Source organism: Oryx dammah, unplaced genomic scaffold (assembly GCF_014754425.2).
Source record: "Oryx dammah isolate SB20612 unplaced genomic scaffold, SCBI_Odam_1.1 HiC_scaffold_13, whole genome shotgun sequence".
Taxonomy (NCBI): Eukaryota; Metazoa; Chordata; class Mammalia; order Artiodactyla; family Bovidae; genus Oryx; species Oryx dammah.
This window is the reverse complement of record NW_024070197.1, coordinates 40,952,465-40,975,987: the sequence shown is the minus strand read 5'-3', so window position 1 is coordinate 40,975,987 and position 23,523 is coordinate 40,952,465. Positions and strand designations below refer to the sequence as shown.

The 23,523-nt window shown below is 45.7% G+C and overlaps 2 long non-coding RNA genes across 2 annotated transcripts in view; one reads left to right on the top strand and one right to left on the bottom strand.

Moving 5' to 3' along the window:
• Positions 1 to 19,392, top strand: part of LOC120873221 — a 46,321-nt gene extending 26,929 nt beyond the window's left edge. The window contains exon 3 of the long non-coding RNA XR_005723412.1: positions 19,015 to 19,392. This is a non-coding gene — a long non-coding RNA (uncharacterized LOC120873221). The remainder of the gene's footprint in view (positions 1 to 19,014) is intronic.
• On the bottom strand, positions 12,200 to 23,232 carry LOC120873222. The gene is made up of 3 exons (XR_005723413.1): positions 22,759 to 23,232; positions 22,196 to 22,727; positions 12,200 to 12,213 (listed from the first exon to the last, which is right to left on the bottom strand). It is a non-coding gene; the product is annotated as an uncharacterized LOC120873222 (long non-coding RNA).
• Positions 23,233 to 23,523: the final 291 nt, after the last annotated feature.

The window sequence follows — 23,523 nt, the reverse complement described above, 5'->3', positions numbered from 1 at the left end:
GTGACTTAGCAGCAGCAGCAGCATGACTGTATTAATATTAATTATAATTAATAATTATATATATATACCTTCTTTTTTGGATTTCCTTCCCAATTAGGTCACTACAGAGCACCAAGTTCCCTGTGCTGCTATACAGTAGGTTCTCATTAGTTATCTATTTTATACATAGTATCAATAGTGTATATATGTTAATCCCAACCTCCCAATTCATCCCTTCTCCCCTCCCCCCCTGAAATTTGTTCTCTACACCTGTGTCTCTATTTCTTCTTTGTAAATAAGATCATCTATACCAAGTTTTTCAGATTCCACATAGAAGTGTTAATATAGTGAAAAGGCTGACTTAAAATTCAATATTCAAAAAAACTAAGATCGTGGCATCCGATCCTATCACTTCATGGCAAACAGAAGGAGAAAAAGTAAAAGCAGTGACAGATTTTATCTTTTTGGCTCCAAAATCACTGTGGATGGTGACTGTAGCTATGAAATTAAGAAACACCTGTTCCTTGGAAGGAAAGCTATGACAAACCTAGACAGCATATTTAAAAGCAGAGATATCACTTTGCCAACAAAGGTCCATATAGTCAAAGATATGGTTTTTCCTATAGTCATGCAAGGATGTGGGCTTTCCAGGTAGTGACAGTGGTGAAGAACCCACCTGTCCATGCCGGAGATATAAGAGAAGCCAGCTAGATCTCTAGGTCAGGAAGATCCCCTGGAGAAGGTCATAAAAACCCACTCCAATATTCTTGCCTGAAGAATCCCATGGACAGAGCCTGGTGGGCTACAGTCCATGGGGTCACAAAAAGTCAGACACAACTAAACTGACTTAGCACAAGGAAGGATGTGAGAGTTGGACCATAAGGAAGAATTGATGCTTTCAAAATGTGGTGCTGGAGAAAACTCTCGAGAGTCCCTTGAACAGCAAGGAGATCAAACCAGTTAATCCTACAGGAAATCAACCCTGAATATTCATTGGAAGGACTGACTGATGCTTAAGCTGAATCTCCAATACTTTGGCCACCTGATGTGAAGAGCTGACTCATTGGAAAAGATCCTGATGCTGGGAAAGATTGACGGCAGAAGGAGAAGGGGGCAACAGAGGATGAGATAGTTGGATGGCATCACCAACTCAGTGGACATTGAGTGGCTTTTCTTGTTTCGGAGCACAGGCTTCTGTAGTTGTGGTACACAAGCTTAGTTTCCCCATGGTATGAGGGATCTTCCCAGACCAGGGACTGAACTCTGCACTGGCTGGCGAATTCTTTACCACTGGACTACCAAGGAAGTCAAGAGGGGGCTTTTTACCAAATAGTATTTCAACATTTAACACTTTAGACAGCAGAATCACAGCATAGCGGCCCCAATCCAGTCCAAACTTCCTATTCCTAATTCTGAATACTGAATAGCTGGAAAACAAGAACCCAGTGTAATCAACAGGATACAAGTAAACTTGGACCTCAAAGCCAATTCTACAGTCCTTCCCTGATGCCCCCTGTCTGAGGGGAACTGAGACCCCAAGGGGAGGGCCCTTCTCTGGCCCTTCTGTCCCCGCTTCCCTGTGTCCATCCCTCTGGTCTGTGCTGCCCAGGCACGCCAGGCCACCCCGCCTTGTTTGGCAGCTGGAACCTTTGCCAAAACCCATATTTAGTTGTTGAAAGTTCCTTGCCTCGGCGCCTCTGAAGTTAATGATGGAATCTTTGAAAATGACATTAGAAGCAAAACATGAGCAGCGGAAGACATGAAGCCACCTCGAGTCCATCTGTTCAAGCACGATCCACCTCAGAGCTCCCGTTTCCCATGTAAAACAGAAGATATGATTTATAATTCATATCTCACCAGTACAACCCTGATTGAAGCAAACCACTTTGATGAAATGTTGGTTTCATGCTAGTGGAACACCATTCCAAATCAGAGAATATTTAGAACTCTAACTCCTCTGCTGCCACTTTGAAGTAGAAAGATTTGTATTTTATATGCTTTTCTGAAAAAAGAAAAAAGAAAAATATGTACACTCCAGCATGCATGTGGTGGAAATATGAAAACACTTACAAATGAATCAGCACCAAAATGTAATTACTGCTTAAAGGATTGAAAATATTTATAGACTCATATCTTGTGTTGAAGACCTGGTTCCAATAATTCTCAGAAAACTGAAAAATTCATAGTTTGTTTTTCTGGGATGAACTTAATTGCTTTGAAATCTACAACACATGAAGAACAAAATTAAAGAGAGTCAACTTTCCCATCACCTCAACTAATGATCTAATAAAGTTGTTCTGAGGAGAGGTATGTGTCTATATGTATATGACTTATACTGGTTGAGAAAATGAAAATCAGAGTCAGAAAGAAAGACAGAAGTGGAAAGAGAAATAGGTTGAGATTTGGAAAACAATCCTAACTATTCCTACTGGAACAACCGGAAAAATATCCTGTTATGTTACAACCAAAATATCAAACAATCAAGTTAATTCTCTTAATTATTTCTCCCAAAGACCAAACTAGCCAGTTAATTGATATAATTACTGACGGTTCATTCATTCACAGGTGTTCATCGAGCCCCAAGATGCTGTAATAAGCAGTGGTTCCTATCCTCATGGACTATACATCCCAATAAAGGGTCAGAAAATAAATATAAAACATGCCCTTATAAAATCTATAATAAACAATTTAGAAAACAGATAATGGAGGCTTCCCTGGTGGCTCAGTGGCGAAGAATCCGTCTGCTGATACAGAAGACACGGTTCGATCCCTGATCCAGGAAGATCCTACGGGCCAAGGAGCAACTAAGCACATGCGCCACAACTGTGGAGCCTGCGGTCTAGAGCCCAGGAGCCACAGCTACTGCAGCCTGGGGACCCTGGAGCCCACGCTCCACAACAAGAGAAGCCACCACAATGAGAAGCCCGGACACCGCAATGAAGAGCGGCGCTGCTCTCTGCAACTAGAAAAAAGCCCAGCACAGTCAAAAATAAAGAAGTAATTCTAAAAAGAAGAAGAAAGCAGAGAATGATTTAAAACTAGAAAAAGGGTATGCCATTTTTGATTGGGAAGGCTTTTTTGGAGAGATTTGAGTCATTATCTGGGTTAACTGAGGGAGACAATTGTGTAAAGACCTGGAGCTCAAGCACAAGTTAGAGAGGGATGAATGGGGTGAAGAGGAGATGGTGAGGACAACGTCAGGGAGATGGGCAGAGCCAGACCCCACGAGGTATGACAGGGATGCATGCAGACTTCCTTCTGCATCAAAACCAGAAAGGGTGAGTTTAGGCACTTCAGGTCAACCTAACAACCATATGCTAAGTGTCTATGACGGTCAAGGCTCTGAAGGCCCTAGGCCCCACTGGAAAAGGAAAGACAAATTCACAATGATTGTAGATAATAATAATAATTATAATAAACATCAGATAAACATCATAAGAAAAGTACACAAAGGAATTTGTCTTTGACCTGAACTGGATATTTGGGCAAACAGAAATAAGAGAACAAATGGAGAAAATTTCATTCACTCAATCAATCAATATTACTGGAGTACAAAGCACTGTGCTATTAGGCTGTGGGAATTCATAGCTGAACTAAAATAAAACAAGAGGACTTCCCCGGTGGTCCAGTGGCTAAGACTCCATGCTCCCAATGCAGGGGGCTTGGGTTCTGTCCCTGGTCAGGGAACTAGATCCCACATGCCTCAACTAAGAGTTCGAATGCTGCAATTAAAGATCCCACCTACTGCAATAAGACCTGGCACAGCCAAATAAGCTAAATAAATAAATACTTAAAAAATAAAAAAATACAAGACCCAAGCCCTCAAGGATCTTAGAATTCAGTCGTACATACAAATACAGTTCTGACTGCAGGGAGTGTTATATAAGAGAGACTCATAGCAGACTCACCAAGGGTCAATAGAGAGACTTCTGGAGAAGGCCTGGCTGACTAGGAGATGAAGGATGATGAGGTATTACCTGGAGGAAGGGGGATGGATCTCTCCTAATGGAGAGAATGGCAAAGGCAAGATCCTGTGATCCAAGGCCTTAGAAGGAGAGTAAACAGGAAGCGTCACTTGAGATGAGGTTGGTGGGGACTGGGAGGGGGCCCTGTGTTTTGTTTTGTTTTGTTTTTAATGTAGGTGTCCTTTTTTTTTTTGGCCATTTTGTGTGGTCTATGGGATCTTAATTCCTCGACCAGGGATCAAATCTGTGGCCCCTGCAGTGGAAGTGGGGAGTCTTAGCCACTGGACCACCAGGGAAGTCCCTGAGAGGAGAGGGGTTGTGTTTTAAGAGCCACGGAAAGCCAATGAAAGGGTTTACCTTGAGGCAAGGGCAATGAAATAAAATTTGCCTACTGACAAATTCCCTCGGATCAGAGTACGGACAGTAGATCAGGGAGAAAGATACAAGAGTAAGTTCAGGGAAATCAGATCAGGGCTCCAGCAGACGTCTAGGCAAGTGAAGTCTGGTGGTGATGGAAGAAATGGAGGAGAAGGTAAGTGATTCGGTTCAGGAGAAAGATTTAGGAGGCTGAGATAGGACTCTGGCTTACGACCAACGTGGCTGTATGACTTGCTTGCCAATGGACAGTGATCAGAGGTGACATGTGCCAATTCTAGGTGGAAGCTTTAAAGAGCCAGTTAATGTGTGATTGCCCACACTTGCTCTTTCCCCTTGAATGACATTTATCATCATTTCAAATGCTGGCCACACATACACCTCGGGTCCCTTGTTCAGAGGAGAAAAGGAGCAAACACTAGGTGATTCACTGGATATGTAGCATGAGTCGAAAATCAACTTCTGATGGTTATTTTTTTTCTTTTTGACCATGCCACGGGGCATGCAAGATGTTATTCCCCTGGCCAGGAATCTCACCAGCTTCAGTGGAAGCACGGAGACCTAACCACTGGGCTGCCAAAGAAGTCTCCAACATCTCAAGCCTTTGCAATCACGGGATTGTTTGTTACTGCAGCATAACATGACCCATCTTGCCCCCCTCAAAAAAAGGGTATAAGAAGAAGGCATGACTGGGACACATTTGGGAGGATTTGGGATGGAAAGGACAATTATCTTGAGGTCTCTCAGGGCTTATTTTTCAGCCTGTTTTCAAACACAATGCTGCACTTTAAGGGGGTCCCCTGCCCCTTGTCCTCTCTAAATTCAATCTGAGATGATTCAGTGTGACACAAAAGAAAGGGAGTCTGTCTTCAGCAAATGTGGCCTTTAATGGTAGCAGAGTACTTTGAAGATGAGACGTTCCCTTGTGAGTGTGAAGCATTATTGTTCATCAGATGTGAGGATGCACTTTTTAAAAAAGGATTCAATTTAACTGCCTTGCCACTGTTTTATGACACGACCATCAGGCATTTTCAAAGGGGTCCAGTTATGACCAGAATATTTAACTTCTAGTAAGAGCAGAGAGTAATTGATCCAGAAGATGTGACTCTTGAGAGTCCCTTGGATGCAAGGAGATTCAACCAGTCCATCCTAAAGGAGATCAGTCCTGGGTGTTTATTGGAAGGACTGATGCTGAAGCTGAAACTCCAATACTTTGGCCACCTGATGCGAAGAGCTGACTCACTGGAAAAGACCCTGATGCTGGGAAAGATTGAGGGCAGGAGGAGAAGGGGGTGACAGAGGATAAGATGGTTGGATGGCATCAACGACTCAATGGACATGGGTTTGGGTGGACTCCGGGAGTTGGTGGTGGACAGGGAGGCCTGGCGTGCTGCAGTTCATGGGGTCGCAAAGAGTCGGACATGACTGAGTGACTGAACTGAACTGAACTGAGAGGATGAGCCAGGAGCTGAAAGACCAGGTATTAATTCAGCAGTGGGATCTGTGGGCGAGAGAATGTAAGAGAATGATGGAGTCAGTGTACTCATTTAGAAAGCCTAAGTGTACAGAACCCAAGAGGGAACTGGTTGAATAGAGCCACAGCCCCGGCATGGACAGGTGAGGCTGAGACAGCCCATCCTGGACATAAGCAAGGGCATAAGGAAGGGTGGATGGATGCAGACACACACACCCATGGTCATTGGTGTCTCCTGTACATCAGTGTCTCAGATAAGTGTCTGGGTCTTGAGAAGCTGAGCGGGGAGACTAGGAAACTGTCCTGCTCAGCTCCGTGATTCCCGCTTCATATTTGCTGTTAGAATCTGTGCTGCATCTTCGCTGCAAAAGAGACTGAGGAAGACGAGGAGGCAAAGGACATCATGGAAAATCAGAAGAAACCAGGTTTAGAATTGTTGGGTGACTGGGATGGTGCCAACAGGCAAACATATTTTGGTGTGATATTAAGGCCCGCCAATCTTCCCACGGGTAGACTGGCTCTTCCCATAGGTTCACGGGTAAAGGATCTGCCTACAATGCAGTAGATCCAGGTTCAATCCCTAGGTTGGGAAGATGCCCTGAGGAGGAAATAGCAACCCACTCCAGTATTCTTGCCTGGAAAATTCCTTAGACAGAGGAGACTGGTGGGCTGTAGTCCATGGGGTCACAAAACAGGCAAACACACCTTAGCGACTACACAACAGCAAGGTACTACCATTACAAGGTGGGGAGGCAGGGGGGTCACAATTTCAGTCATATTACTACTTAGATGTATACAGAAAATATAGCAGCTTTATTTTGTATAATTGATCTTCTCATTTCCCCGAGCCTCTTGCCACCGGACCGGGGATATAGGTGGTGGGTTCAGGAATGGATAAACTTGCTACTTAAAGACCACTTTGTTTCCTTAGTTTGAAGCATCTCCACTGAGTTAAAATAATCCTGTCTTGTCTTGTTTGTGACTTTGCAAGAGAAGGGACGTCTTACTCTGTCTTCTGAATACTCACTGGCGCCCTCTGCAGGGCAGCTCATGCTGCCAGAACCAAAGCCTCCTGGTGATCTATCCCACTTGGACAGACATTCAAGCTGTTGTGTATGTAAGAGGCTGTGGTCCCAGCATTTCTTCCCTAAGAAGGGCGGTCAGAACCCCGGTGGCCCAATGCTCATATCCCCTACACGACCACGCTCTTCATTTTCCTCTCACCTCTCATCTGTCAAGAAGGGTCTTTCTACTTCCTCTTCTTGTCCAGCCTGGGCATTTCCTCCCTCATATCATAGTCTTTCCCAAGGTGACATTCACCCTTCATTGGACAGCCAGGGGGAAATGGCTGTGGACAACATTATTTATAGAGGAGTTGGATGAAAACCACAGGCATTTAATATTTTTAAAATATTTTCTCCATTACAAGAGGTGCATTCCTTTAGCCTAAGCTTTATTTCATCTCATAAAATGCAGATATGCCTAGGGAGTGTCAAGCAAAACCTCTTCTCTCTGAAGCACTCTTGGAAGAATGAGGTTGTTGGTGGCTCACCCAGCCCTAAAACTGCATAAACCCATCCATCCATCCATTCATTCAGCAGCTGGTCACTGAACACATCTCTGTGCTGGCCCAGTTCCAGGAAAAGGGGACCGCCAACTACTGAGAGGAACAGGAGAAGGACAAGAATAGGGAACTCATGACCGGTCACACAGGACACGCACAGGATGCTGTGGGGGTGAAGAGCGCAGGCCAGGGGCTCTGGGAAGGCTATCTGAGCAGGAGACAAGTGGTGCAGAAGGACAAGAGGGAATTATGGAGGTGGAGCGGGATGGAGGGGACAGGCGCCCACAACACAAGCAACAGGACATGCAGAAGCTTCAGGTGGGAAAGAGCTTGGAGGGTCCCTTCCCAAGTGATCTGTGGAAATAGGCTCTTCAAGGGGATGGATGGATCATTAGGGGGAGAGGCTGGAGGCAAGGTGTGGAAGGAGGCAGGGAGCTAAGGAAGTCAAAACTCACCTTGAGAAAGAATTCCCTGGTGGTCCAGCCATTACTTCCCTGGTGGCTCAGAGGTTAAAGATCTGCCTGCATCTGCCTGCAATGAGGGAGAGCTGGGTTTGATCCCTGGGTCAGGAAGATCCCCTGGAGAAGGAAATGGCAACCCACTCCAGTATTCTTGCCTGGAGAATCCCATGGATGGAGGAGCCTGGTGGGCTACAGTCAGTCCATGGTGTCGCAAAGAGTCGGATACGACTGAGCAACTTCACTTTCACTTTCACTTTCCAGCCGTAAAGACTCTAAACTTCCACTGCTGGGAACAGGGGTTCAATACCAGGTTAGGGAACTAAGATCCCACATGCTGTGTGGGATAATCCCTACCCCCACAAAAAAAGTCATCTTGAAAACTTGTGGGTGAAGTCATGGCCACATTTTCATTGCTCATTAAAGAACCACCACTATCCCCCAGATGCTTTAAGCCTTATTCTCATCACTTCCAAACTGAACTTGAATGACCCTCCACTTTGGCCAAGTTGCTGGGTTCTATCCTGACCCTCTGGGAGAAGGCTGGTTGGGAGGGACCCTCAACATCACACTAACCCTGCACCTGCTGTCGACCAGGTCAGGCACCAAGTGCCGGGAAGGGAACTAAGCCATGGTCCTTACCTTCAGGGCACCTGTTCTGGCAGATCCCAGCAGCGGGAACTGCCAAGGCTTTCGCCCTTCTGCCAGCACCCTGGTTATGCTTCATGTGGGGGCACAAATCCCAAATCTGATGGATTTGTGCACACGCCTGCCATACTCCCCTTCACTCTCCAACTTCCAGCCTCATTGGCCTCTCTGAGCTCCTAGAAGGAACCAAGCTGCCACCTCCCAGAAGCCCAGCTCTCCTCTCCACTCTTCCTCCCTCAGGCAGCCTTCCCTGATTACCAGGCTAGCTCAGTCTCCCTTAGAGCCATCATTCTTCAGGGCAGTGGTCTTATAGTGGGATATTTACTGAATGGATGGCTCCCCACTTGGTTCTGAGTTCCTTGAGAGCACAGAGGGTGGTGTGTGATAAAGTGGGGAGAATAACTGGCACAGAGTGGGAGCTGCATGGATATGAATTGGATGAAAGAAGTAACAGCAGAGGGAGTGAGCAAAGATTATTCTGGCTTCCTCCCCAGCATCCTTGGACATGAAGACTACGAGGCCTGCACGGTCTGCAACCCTTCCCCACCTCCTCCTCAAATATCTGATCCACCATCTCCCTCTAGGACACTTAACTCTGGCTTCATCGTCTGTTCCTGGTGTTCTGACTCCCAAGTGTTTCTGTTACAGGAAAACTATGTCCCAGCCTCAGGGCCTTTGCACACCCTGCTCCTTGTGACTGGAATTCTCTTTCCCCCGCATTCATGTGACTGACTCCTTCCAACCTTTCATTCAGGCCTCTGTTCGTAGAATACCTTCCCTGCAGGCCTTTCTCACTGTGTGTGTATCATCTCTCTCCCTCCACTAGAATATGAACTTCTTGTGGGCAGTAATGTGGTCTCTTTTGTACTCTGCCAGGTCCCCAGTTCTTATTATAGCATCTGGCATGTTGTAGACACTCAATAAAGGTTTGTGGGTGAGTGAGTGAAGGAAGGGATGAATTCATTCATGCATCTTTGGCCCAGAAAGGCCCTGGGCTTTGTCCTCAGAGACACTTTCTCCTTTGACCCTGTGGCAAAAAAAAAAAAAAAAAAAAAAGAACTTCTATGCTCAACCAAGCTCTAATCCAAGCAGGCTCTAAATTCCCAGCTGCAAATTAATAGTAATAATAAACCACTATTAAGTACTGACTGTATGCCAGATATTCTGCTAAGTGTTGTCATCTGTATACATCTTTCTTACAGTACTATTGTGAGAAGAGTAGTTACAAGCCCTTTTTGATAGACAGAGAAAATGATGATCAGAGAGGCTAGATCACTTGTCCAGCGTCCCACAGCTAGTAAGTGACTAAGCTGGCATTCGAGACTCATCAGTCTCTGGGGCAAAGGTTGGCAAAGTATGGCTCACAGGCCAGCTCCAGTTCACTACATGTTTTTGTACAGCCTGTGAGCTAGGACAGGTTTTCACATTTTTAAAGAGTTGAGGGGGTGGGTCGGGAAGGGGGAGAATGTGCAACAGAAACCACACACGGCCCACAAAGCTTAAAGTGATAAGAGAATGAATATACCAAATTAAGAATTCCCTGGGCACTCCCCATGTGGACACAGGAGTCACAGAGAAGAGATGCATATTTAATGCATTGGGCTCCCCTTTTACTCCAAGCACCAGCTAAACACAGGCATGGATACTATCTTGTTGAGTCACTTCACAACCTCCAGCATAGAGATGATTTAAAGGGTACCTAGAGGGCCTTCTCTGGTGGTCCAGAGGTTAAGAATCTGCCTTGCAATGCAGAGGACGCAGAATCGATCTCTGGTTGGGGAACTAAGATCCCACATGCCGTGGAGCAACTAAGCCTGCATGTCACAACTAAAGAGTTCACACACTGCAAGGATACTAAGACCCAACCTGGCCAAATAAATAAGTATTTTTTTTTAAAAGGTGGGATGAATTGAGGGAATAGCGTTGAAACATATACATTACCATATGTAAATTAGGTGGCCAGTGAGAAGATGCTGTATAGCACAGGGAGCTCAACCTGGTGCTCTGTGACAACCTAGAGGGGTGGCATGGAGGATAGGAGGGAGGTTCAAGAGAGAGGGGACAGTTCAGTTCAGTCATTTAGCCGTGTCTTACTCTTTGCAACCCCATGGACTGCAGCACCTCAGGCTTCCCTATCACCAACTCCCAGAGCTTGCTCAAATTCATGTCCATCAAGTCAGTGATGCCATCCAACCATCTCATCCTCTGTCGTCCCCTTCTCCTCCTGCCTTCAATCTTTCCCAGCATCAGGGTCTTTTCCAGTGAGTCAGTTCTTCACATTAGGTGGCCAACGTTTCAGCTTCAGCATCAGTCCTTCCAATGAACACCCAGGACTGATTTCCTTTAGGAGTGACTGGTTTGATCTCCTTGCAGTCTAAGGGACTCTCAAGAGTCTTCTCCAACACCACTCAGAAGCATCAGTTCTTCAGTGCTCAGCTTTCTTTATAGTCCAACTCTCACATCCATACATGACTACTGGGAAAACCTTAGCTTTGACTAGACAGACCTTTGTTGGAAAAGTAATGTCTCTGCTTTTTACTATGCTGTCTAGGTTGGTCAGAGCTTTTCTTCCAAGGAACTTTTCTTCCAAGAGAGGGGACATATGTGTACTTATGGCTGATTCACATTGTAGTATGGCAGAAACCAATACAACATTGTAAAGCAATTATCCTCCAATTAAAAATAAATTTTAAAAAAATTACAAGTGAAAAAAAAGATAGAGAGAGAGGCCTGGAGATAAAGTGAGGTGGCCAAGGCCACATTTTAAGAGACAGAACCAGGTGCAGAATTACAAAGTTGCGGCTGAAGAGTCGTCGTTAGCACTCATCTGGTCCCAGCTCTTTCTTTTATGGATTCAGAACACAAAGTATCCGAGTTGTGGGGAGACTGGGGACGCTTGGGATTAACACCACAGCCCCTCTCCATCCCTGGGCCAGAGGTTTACCCTCAATTTTCCCTCCACTCCACCCTCATTTCCAAAATCTCCAGGAGTCTTTACCAGCCCCGGCATCCAGTCCATTTCCTCTCCCCATCCTGACCTTCCACCTCACCTGCAGCAGCCCTGCTTGCAAGGACCACTCCAACAACAAATGAAGTGAAAGGCAAAACTGAATTGATATGATCTGAGCAACGGAAGCACGAAGGCCCCAATTTCCTCTCCACATGATTCAGGAAGATCAGGGCCACGTGGGGAGCAGGCGCAGGGCCTTTTGATGTTTGCCTTCCTGCGAGCACCAAGGAGAAGAATAGGAGACGCCTTCACCTCCTCCATGCAAACTTGCACCAGCAGGCTTCCAGTCACGCTTGAAACACCCAAAGATGAAAAACAAAGAAAGGAGGCGGAGAAGGAAGAGAGAGAAGAGGGTGGTTGAGAGAGTATTTAGGATGACGAGACCCTTTAAAACTAGCAACAGGATGCGTGAAAGAGCTTACACACACTCTCCCAACACAGCCCTGGGCTGAGCTCCTGGAAATGTATCAACAGGGGAATCAGCCTGACCTAGACCCTTACTGATGGAGACACCAAATCCTTCTTCATTCACCTGAGCTGAGGTTACTGAAACCCAGGAGCCAGGATGCTGCCATAGCTCGCATAGTCAATTGCACCAGCCAGGACACCAGGTCTATAAATACCCCTTCAGATTCACATCTCCAACTCAGGTATCTGTGGTTCAACTTGGAACATGTGCCAGTCACGTTGGCATTTAGGAAACCACCAGTCAACCTCTCTTTCTCTCTCTCTCCCATTCTCTCAAACTTTTTATTATAATGAGATGGGTAGCTGACTTCTATCTAAACCACCTTGGGTTTATTCTGCAACACTAGTAACTCTGGGCCATTCCAAGGTACCAACTGAAGATCAAAGGTCTTGTCTCATTGAAACAACTTCCTGCCTTAATTCACCACATTGGCCACCAAAATTATTTAGGAAACATGTAAAATATACATCCAAACAAGAAATTGCAGTGGCCTTTTCCTTCCAGAGAGAGGAGAATGAAGTAAGATCTCTTTTCTTAGTTACGTCCTTATGACACAATTTTTTTTTATTGTAATACGCAATCATAATATCTACTGTCATTATTTTATAGATGGTGGAACTAAAGGCTCAGAGAAGTTAGTTGACTTGTCTGAGGACCACATGTTACACTGTGATGTAGCCAGACGTCCAGCCTAGGGCTGTCTTGTTTTAAAGCCTGAACCCTTTCAGATAATACCCACGTACATTTGTCCTAAAATGGCCACATGGGCCATTTGTGAAAGCAGAGTCAGACTGAGCCCAGATGTTCCTTGAAAATGATACCAGAGTAACCTGGATTCGGCAGCTGCCTGAACTTGTACTTGTCAGTGTTGTCCACGTTGCCAGCAAAGTTGGAAGGTGAAGATCTCCAGCTGCTAATATACCTAAGTATGAGCCTGCTTTGCCTGAAACTGGGAGCCCATTACTATGGATGGGAAAAGTCACTATAAATGCAATTACCTGCTCACCTCCATAGCCAAATGCCAATACGTAAGCCTTTGTGCATGGATAACTAAGCTCTTTGAACAAGCGAAAGAATCTTCAGTCATATTTTCTCCCAAGCCTAGGGGTTACTCAGGAAGTCAGCTTTGGTGACTTATACACAGAGGTTAATGCAGATGACTGTTGCCCCATACTGGGGCGGGAGGGGGTGGGGTAGAAGGGGTAATGACCCGCAATTCACATTGTTGGAGACAGGCAGCCATTGAATTCGATCTTAATATTCTAGTCCATGAGCCAGCAGTTTCACTAGAGCCTGGGTTTTTTTTTTTTTTTTTTTAAGGCAGGAAAACCCCACACACATTCTTTCAATTTCTAAAGGGAAATTTGACTCGAGCTGTAGAACAAAGGACGAAGAAATAGAAGTAAAAGAAAATCAAAGAAAAAGTGATTTGGATTCAAGGGGATCAGATGTTTCATTTATTGCAGGTTGGAGACCTTCAATCAGTCAAATGAAAGGAACATTTGTATTAAAATACCTACGAGGCAGAGAGAAAGCCTTGATCGGGCGCGGGAGAGTTAAGTTACAGCAATCTTGCTGAGAGATATGAACCCACCTTCGAGGCTATCTGTTCCTAATATTGAAGGTTTTCTGTGTTACAAACCTGAGATGAAAGGTAGTTGTTTTGACGTCTGAGTCTGGAAGCCAGACGCCGAAATTAGCAGCGTTCTCCAAGTGTGTGTTACAGGGATGAAGAGCCTTAGATGCAGGGAAAATGTATCCGCTTTTTTTTTTTTTTTAATTTTCTTGGCTGTGCTGGGTCTTCATTGCTGCACACAGGTTTTCTCCAGTCGTGGTGAGTGAGGGTTACTCCCTAGCTGCAGTGTGCAGGCTTCTCATTGCTGTGGCTTCTCTTGTCACGGAGCATGGGCTCAAGGGTGAGCAGCCTTCGGGAGTTGTGGCTCCTGGGCTCCAGAGCACAGCCTCGGTAGTTGTGGCCCATGGGCTTAGTTGCTCTGCAACATATAGGATCTTCCCAGATGAGGGATCGAACTTGTGTCCTCTGCTTCAAAAGGCAAATTCTTAATCACTGGGCTACCAGGAAAGCCCTAGCTGCTTTATTAAAATGAAAAGATGTTTAAGGCAACACTAAGGGCCCAAGTCATCTGTGAAAGCAGGGTATGGATGGAAATTATGAAAACACCTTCAGGTGGATGGGAAGGAGCAGGAGAGGAGCACTAGACAAGGAACCAGGGGACCTGGGCTACAGTCTCCTCTCCCCCTGGGATGGTAGCTCCATGGTGACTGAGACTTGGTCTGCCTGGGTCATGGCTCCAGGTATATTAGAGGTGATCCACAGATAGAAGTCAAATGGACACACGGATGAAAAAATGAATGAGACATTGGGTGAACCCTTCTCCTCTTTGAGCTTAAGTCTTGTAAAATGCAAAGTTGGACTAGCTGAGGATTTCCCTAGTGGGATGGATACAATGATGCTCGGGTACCATATGGATGGGATCAGGGGATAAATATGAATATGGCATTAAATCACGCCAATACACAGAGGGGAAAACGTATCACTTTTGAGCTGTCTTTCAAGCTTTCTGATTCCCTCCAATCGAAAGTCGCCAGTCCAAAACTAGTATGTCTTTAACACCTTCTTATGTTCATAGATCTCCTGCTATCATAACAAGAAGAGGATTCATGTTCCCATGCCTCCATAGGCAATAGTTTCCAGCTAAAGTTAATAACATGATTTCTTTCTTTTTTCATTATGTTTACAGTTACCTATTTATGGCAAGTATAAGTAATTTTTCCTTTACAGAACTGATTTTTAAGGCTTCTTTGTCAGAAAAATATAGATGAGTAAACATGAATTGATGTAAATAAATAAGAGTTCAAGAAGGATGCAGGAAAGGCAAACACCTTGATGATGAAACCTAATGCCTCTGACTTGGGAAGAAGCGTCCCAACAGACCTCCAAGGTTCCCTCTAGAACACTGACCATCTGAGCTGCCCCCCTCTGGCTTGTAGAGAGCAAACACAGCTATCTCCAGCAAAGGGGCAGCCATAGCCTCCACTTTAGGCTGCTGAATCAGTCATTCATCTGTTCTTTTGATAAATTTTTACTGAAGGCATACTATGTATTCACTGCTTTTCCAGTTACTGGGGATAGATCAAGGGAAAAAATAGACCAAAAAAATAAACAAAAACCTTGCCCTCATGGAGTTTCTGTTCTAGAGGTCTGAGCCACGGCAGGGATCAGCTGAAGCAAATGAGGCACCAGGGTGCAAAAGTTAAGGAAGCCCTTGAGGACAGTGCCCCATCCAGGCCACAACTTGACATGGTTCATCATCACTTTGGGGGCCATGGATTCTGCTCCTGGGCATCTGCTGTTCAGTCTTGGGGGGGACCCCCAGAATCAGCACTACTCCAGTTCTCCAGATGAGTCCATGTACATCATGATTGAGAACCACTGCGTTATAGACCTAGACCAAGAAACCTTTAAAATTTATAGTCCGGCATTTTTCAAGATCATCTATCAATAGACGTTTACCAAATCAATGAACTAGTAAGTGAATGCCAATATACTGCCATGCACCATAGTCACAAAAATCTCTTCTTTCCTGTGTGTAGTTGCTAGGGATCAGGGGCTCTTCTGAGTTTTTTTTTAAGATTTTTTTGATGTGGACAATTTTTTTAAAGCCTTTATTGACTTTGATACAATATTGCTTCTGTTTTATTTTTTGGTCGGGAAGCATGTGGGATCTTAGCTCCTCAACCAGGGATCGAACCTGCAACCCCTGCATTAGAAGGCAAAGTCCCAACCACTGGGCTACCAGGAAAGTCCCCTCTTCTGAGCTCTTTACACTTTTTGCCTTTTTCAATCCTCACAACCACCTCCAGGAAGTATGATTTATTATCATCAGCCCGTTTTGCAGATGAGAGGCAGATTTCTAAGGAAGTTGCCCAAGGTCACCCAGAAAGCCATACTCCTAACCACTGTGTCCAAACTGCCTCTGTGGGAGGGACCTTGATGCCTGGGTCCTTGGGCATAGGAGTTATGGTGAAAGTGAGGGAAATGGGATCATTTGCATATTAAATATAGCACATAGAAAGAGCCATTACTTCCACCAAAAAATCTGCCTGCAATCATCCTCTCCAAACACAAGGCCCACTCCAGTTTCATTTGACATCCCCATCTGTTAAAGCCATGGCTGTATAATAATGTTCCCCTATGCAGGAAAACAGCAACAGCAATACGTGCACTAGCCTACACAGCAACTGTCTTCCTTCCCTAGTGTTCAGGGAAGCTTGGGGAATGGTTGGAGTGTGGAAAATCAGAAAAGGGTCATGTTCAATGTCTCCAGCTCTTCTGACTTATCCAAAGAAACAAAAAATTGAAACCGTGTGTGAAAATTCCTGATTTCCACATGGGCTCTAACTTCTAAATCACTGCATGGGGCAGATATGTGTTTGGGTGTAAGACATGAATGTGAAATCAGGAGAGAAAGGTCAAAGCTGAAGGAAAGTCCCTGTGGATCTGGTCTAAGAGCTCTATCAGGTCTGGGACCAGTGGCTGCATTTCTTTGTGCCTTGAATCTAAAGCTGTAAGAAGGATAAAAAAATATCACGGATTCCTTCTTCAACTTTTAGTGACAATTTCCATATATCTAACACTGTGCCAGATGGTGGATTTAAAGATTAAATCAATATGCTTATCACTGAGAGAGAGACAGGGACAGTGAACCCTAGGTCCACAGGATGAGGGCGGCTATGAAATCAGAACCTGGGAGGAGTTCTGCCTGGAAGAGATGACGTTTCAGCCAGGCTTGGAAGGCTAAAGTGATGCTTCTGGCAGCAAGGGCAGAAAGGAAAGGACTTTTCCTTGATACCAAAGTACTGTGTATGCCAACACAGCATGAATGTTTCATGAGTTCAAAAAATCACACATGCACATCCGTAAATAATCAAGAATGTGCAGATTGGTACCACAAATCCAAACCTGCATCTTTTGTTTTATATATAAATTACTTATTTAAGTGTTGAACCAGACTCACTGGGTTTTCCATTGAGCTGCTCCCCTTACCAGAGTCATGATGTCCAGGAACTCAGGTAACGCACGTTGGGATCACCTCCATTTCATCCCTCTTCCTTCTCCTCCATGCGTGATGCAGAGACCTATCCCTCCAATCAAGCACATGTCCTCACCTACCGCCCGCCATCAGGCCACCACCATCATCTCGTTCAATCACTGTCTCCTGGGTGGGTGCTTGCTGTTTTCTTTCTGCTTTTCTTGTCTCTCTTCCAGTCAGTCCGTTGACATTTCCAAAACTCAGATCTGACTGCATCGCTCTGTAGCTTTAAAGCTTCATCGGTTCCAGTGGCCTCAGGATAAAGTATAGCATGGCACCCACAGCCCTTGGCACTCAGAGCCTTGCTTCCTCTCCTCTCTCACCATCCCTCAGTCCAAAATCCCCTAAAACAGATGCCCAAGATGCCTTCCGTTCCTGCCCACCAAACATTCCTCAGAATGCGCCTGGTGCTTTCCTACCTGAGAACTCTGACGCAGGCTCTTCTCTTCAGTGACTCTCCTGCCGGGTTTAGCAGTAGACTCACAGCCATGGCCAAGGAGTCCCTCCTCTGGACGCCTTCTCTGGCTATCAACCCCCACCATTCCCCTCCAGCCCCGACTGGGGCACAGCAAGCCAGGGACAGAGCTGGGGAGTTAAGACAGGCACGGCAGGAGGGATCTTGAAAAGCAAGGAGGGAAAATTCATTTTTGCAAAACCCTCAACCCAGAAAGCCACATTTTTTTTTTTTTTGGCTAAAGCCTCAGTTCTCCAAAACCTTTCAGCAAGCATGAAGACCTACTCGCAGAAAAAAAGAGAAAGCATCTCTCACTTTGGAAAAAGGCCCAGGGCAGAAGACATGAAAGCCACAAGTTGGCAGTAGGTACTGCAAGGTTGAGCAGGAAACCCAGATCAAATGGGAGGTTGGGACATTTCTGGGACGCACATGGACCCCAGCCCTGCTCAGGCAGGCGGATACTTGCTTCTGAGGGGCGGGGCCTTCAGGCTCCCTAAGGGCTCCGACAGCCATGTGTCCCCAGGCGTTGTTCACAGCCAGCAAAGGGGAGGGGACTGCACTAGGCCTGTTCTGGGCTGAGGCAGGAAAGCCCAACAGGTTAGAGCAGAGCATACTCTGGGCCGTGCCCTTATCAGTCACCAGGGAAGAAGATAACACTTCCAACAGGAGTGTCTCCCTTTCTACCTCGAGGATTCAGACACTCTACTTGGAAAACAAAGTCACTAACTCCAACATCATGGCTGGGCAGGTGACAAGAGAAAATAGTATCACCTAGCAGGGATCAAGATGAACAGACTATGGCCTTGACAGGCAGGCCTAATTCCAGCTGATGGTCCCAGATCTGTTGACTTTTCTAGAGAGGTCAGTTATTGGCATTTTCATGGGAAATCTTATTATTAAAATGTTTGCTCAAAAAAAAAGTTTCCTCCATTTTTAAAAAAATACCATATAGTGCAAAAGAAAAAAGGCCTCCTGTGCCTGAACTCTGATGTCTGGGTTCAGGTTAAGTTCATTATTTCTAAGCAAAAAAAGAAAGAAAGAAAGAAATACAGCCCTTGGGACTTCCCTGGCAGCCTGGGGTTTAAGGCTCTGAGCTTGCAATGCAGGTTGAATCCCTAGTCCAAGAACTAAGACCTCATACGCCATGAGGCCAAAATAAATAGATAAATAGGTAATAGACAGATTGGGGCTTCCCTTGTGGCTCAGAGGGTAAAGAATCTGCCTGCAGTGCAGGAGACCCAGGGTTTAATCCCTGGGTCAGGAAGATAGATAGATAGATGGGTAATACGGCCCTTAAGTCGGCATGACTCCCTCTCTTTGGCTGATAATTGAGATGCTATGGTGGAGTTGGATTTTTCTTATTGTCTAGGTATGTATTTGGCTCTAGAGCAATGGGGTTACAGTACCAGTAACAAAAGTCACCGGTATTTCTCTGTGCCTTCCTGTGTATCTGTATTTTTATTTGAGAGCAGCGTCCATATCATTTTTTGTTTTAATTTTAAAGCACAAGAGGAGTTCTGAGACATCGACTCTCCTCCTCTCCCCTCCGCAAGTTCACAGCTCAGGAAACAGAGGCCCCAGTGGAGGAGACAGGCTTACTAAAGCGCCTAGAGCGACTGAGAACATCTGATCCCAGGCACCCCCGCTACTCCTTCTTGGCACACTTCGGCTGTATTTACACAGCGTGCACACCCGCGGCTGTGTTTGTGTTTTCCCCGGTCCTGAGAAAAAGCCCACCAAGCTGCCAGATGTGCGGGGCTCAAGGGAGCCTGAGGAAGTGGTTTGCCAGCGATGAGAAGCAGGCCTGGTCTGGGTGTAATCGCTCCTTCGCATCAGCCTCGCCTTTCCGCCCGCAGGAGATAAGAAATCGGAATGGAGGAAACTGACAGGCAAGCACGCACCCTGCACCCTGAAAATGGTTACCTCTGCCCTCTTGCAATCCGTGGGCTTCCACAGCCCCACCCCTCCTCGGCTTGTGCAAAGCCCCAGGACCCCGCAGTGCAGAGTAAGGAAGAGACACCCCCTTTGGGTGGATCCTGTCCTTTGCCCTTTCCCTCCATTAATAGCCCCCTCTTTCCCAGGGTCTCTTTTGAAAGAAGACATCTGACATATCCATTTCTGCTTTATGTGTCGGCTTTTGCATTTCTCTAGGGAACCCACAGAAGAGAGTGTGGAGCCAAACTCAAAAGCATGAGGTTCCAATTGTGACATTACAGGCTGTTGGCCGTGAGGGACTTCTTGGTCCACTTTGGAGGGTACCTCTTCGGCACCCCTTATTCCACCTTCTGATAAGACTGTCCTGAAATACAAGGGGCTCTATCTGCCAGTGTCTTTCTTGTCCCACATGTCACATTTATTCTTATCAGTGCAGACCTTGGCTCCAAACTATTTTCACTTAAAACAATATCTGTGCATGTTTGTGTGCACCCATGAAAGATGGGAGCTTCCCTGGTAGCTCAGCTAGTAAAGAATTCGCCTGCAATACAGGAGACCCCGGGTTGATTCCTGGATAGGGAAAATTCCCCCGGAGAAAGGACAGACTACCTACTCCAGTATTCTCAGTTTTCCCTGGTGGCTCAGACAGTAAAGAATCCGCCTGCAATGCGGGAGACCTGGGTTCTATCCCTGGGTTTGGAAGATCCCCTGGAGGAGGGCATGGCAACCCACTCCAGTATTCTTGTCTGGAGAATCCCATGGACAGAGGACCCTGGTGGGCTGCAATCCATGGAGCTGCAAAGAGTCGGGTGTGACTGAGCAACTAAGTATACACACACACACACACACACACACACACACGAGAGACAGAGAGAGATAGGAGAGCAGAGAGGAGAGAAGAGGAGGGGAGTGTGAGGGAGGGAGGGAAGAGGGAGAGTGAAGCACCTACTATGTGCTCAAATCCTCCCCACAATCACCCATCCTATGAAATAGGGTTTTTAAAATTTATTTTATTGAAGTATAGTTGATTTACAATGCTGTGATAATTTGTGCTGTACAGCAAAGTGATTCAGTTATACATATATATTCTTTTCCATTACAGATAAAGAAGATGTGGTACATATATACAATGGAATACTACTCAGCTATTAAAAAAGAATGAAATAATGCCATTTGCAGCAACATGGATGGACCTAGAAATGATCACACTAAGTGAAGTAAGTCAGGCAGAGAAAGGCAAACACCATATGATATCACGTTTACACGGCATCTAAAATATGCCAAAAGGAACTCACCTACAAAACAGACTCACAGCCACAGAGAGCAGACCTGAAGCAGGTTTTCTCAGCCCGACTTTCCAGATGAAGACCCTGAAGTGCCTCTCCTCCTCTCTATGCCATGCCTTCATCTCCCTCCCCTCTGTCCTCTCCTCCTTCCCAGCATCAATGTCATCCGTATACGCAAAGTCTAAGGAGGCCCATGCACATTGCTGGCCTGAGTATGCAGCCTGCCAGCCAGCACTCTGTCTCTCCACGCGGCCCCATACAGTGAAGGCTGTGCCTGGACGGACACCTGGCCTCAGCAGCTCCTGAGGAGCCACAGGATGCGGCAAAATGCTCTTTTCCTAGGGGGATGTAGCCTTGGAACAAAACACCACTGTGGTCGGGCAGCCGGGGGGAGAGGAGCCCCACCTGAAGAGTCAAAGACAGCAAAGGCGCTCCTGCTGGTTGTGCCACCTCAGGTTAACCAATCAGCCAGTCTCCATCAAATGGGGTTGTACTAACTAGTTCTAGTACTAAGTACTAGTAGTACTAACTCATACTAGTGTTAACCACTAGTAGTACTAACTCATACTGGCTAACTATTGCTAGTACTAACTAGTAGCTTAGGGCTGCCTCGAGGAGGAACTGAGTGTTTGGAGATGTACAGAGCCCACAGATGATACCCAAAATGATTTTAGGTGGTGCTCAGATAAGACAGTAAATAGCATTGATTTGCACAATTAGTATATTATGTTCTTATAAACTCCCTTTCAACCCTCCTAATAGTATCAAGAAAGTCTCCATTTGATGTGAGTATGCCTTTAACGCCTGACATGTGTTTTCTTTGTGCTTTAAAAAAGACAGGGAAGACTTCAGGCACTGAGTCTATTCTAGGCAGCAATACCGGAGTAGAATTTAAGAAATTTTTTTGATCAGAATAATTTATATGGTTATTGGTTTTCTATTTACACTGGTGGTATAAATTTCGCTTTGTAAGTAAATGGATTTAAGTTTTAATAAAAACAGGTCCATTAAAGAGAGGGGAAAAGCACTAGGTAGATAAGATTCAATGACATCCAAATATGGCCAAAGTTTTAAAGGGAGCTAGGCTTTCCCGGAGGCTCAGCACTAAGAATCCAGTTCACCTGCAATGTAGTAGACAGTCTGCAATTCACGAGATGTGGGTTCTATCTGTGGGTTAGAAAGATCCCCTGGAGAAGGAAATGGCAACTCACTCCAGTATTCTTGCCTGGAAAATCCCATGGACAGAGGAACCTGGCGGGCTGCAGTCCATGGGGTTGCAAGAGTCAGACATGACTTAATGGCTAAACCACCACCACCATAAAGGGAGCCACGAGTGATGCAAGTTTGGAATCACCGAGAAAATCTACATCAGTGGGTTCACACAGTGATTGTGACTGCGGTTTAGGCATCACTCCAAGAGGTGACATGGATTCTGAGAATCAGGACATGGTCCAGATCCAGAACCTCCCTCGCATTGCCTCCATCACCAGGCCTCAGATTGAAGAAGTAACCATAGTTCATAGAACATGGGCGAGGATGGAAGCTGGATGAGCACTTGAGCTGGTGCCAGGGCTCTAGGGCTCAGGCAGCATGGGCTCAGCTCTTCCACACACCCTCCCTGTGTGTCCTCATCTAAAACAGGGAAGACAAACTAGGTCATCCTTCCCACTCTGAGGACCTGGCAACCCTTCCTTGTTTCGTCCGTCATTTTTCTCTGTCTGTTTCAAAGTCAGATTGTCTGACGAGAAGTGAACATCCTCTAATGAAGCCCTGGGCTTCTCCTAGGGAACACCACTACAGAAAGATGATCAGTGTCAACAAACAAACAAAAAAATCCTCTGGAGTTAAGCCAGTTCACCTTTCTGCGTCTTGGTTCCTCATCTGTAAAATGCTATTCCTGATAGTACAAACCTCCTAGGATCTGTAGGTTCACTAAGATGATGTAAATGTCTCACAAAATGTGGGGAGTTACCTCAAGATGTATGTGGACAAAGCACTAAGTGATATATATATATATTTTTTTGCACTAAGTGATATTGATACAGAAAGCAAGTTTCCTCATTGTACCAAGGAGGAAGTCTCAGTTTGGTACTAATATGGCTTGAACACTTCTCTGACACTTGCCAAAAAACCCTAACTTAAGCAGAGAGCAAAGCCTCAGGCTCTTGGTAGGCAGCAGGGTCCACCTGGGATGCTAGAAGGATGTTTAGAGGGACAGGAAGAATTTATACCCAGGTGAGCCCTGGGGACAGTACAGCAGCCACAAGGCCAGCGGCCTTTGAGTTGAGCCCTGAAGAGGGAGGAAGTTTCCTCCAAGTAAAGCAGACTGGGGAAGATACACAGGTATGAGAAAGGGCAGTTCCTCTCAAATCAGGGTGTCTTAGCTTAGTGAGTACCGTGAACCCCTTTGCAGCACAGTGTCTTTTTTTTTTTTGTATGTGATTTGAAAATATCTGTATTGTTTCCACGGCTTTTTAAAAATTGTGATAAATTATATCACATTGGCAACCCACTCCAGTATTCTTGCCAGAAGAATTCCAGGGACAGAGGAGCCTAGTGGGCTGCCGTCTGTAGGGTCGCACAGAGTTGGACACGACTGAAGTGACTTAGCAGCAGCAGCAGCATCACATAAAATTTACCATTCTATTCAGTTTTTTTCATTTATTTATTTTTAATTGAAGGATAATTGCTCTACCATATTGTATTGGTTTCTGCCATAGGTACACATTCATGCCCTCCCTTTTGTACCTCCCTCCCACTTCCCACCCCATCTCACCCCTCTAGGTTGTCAC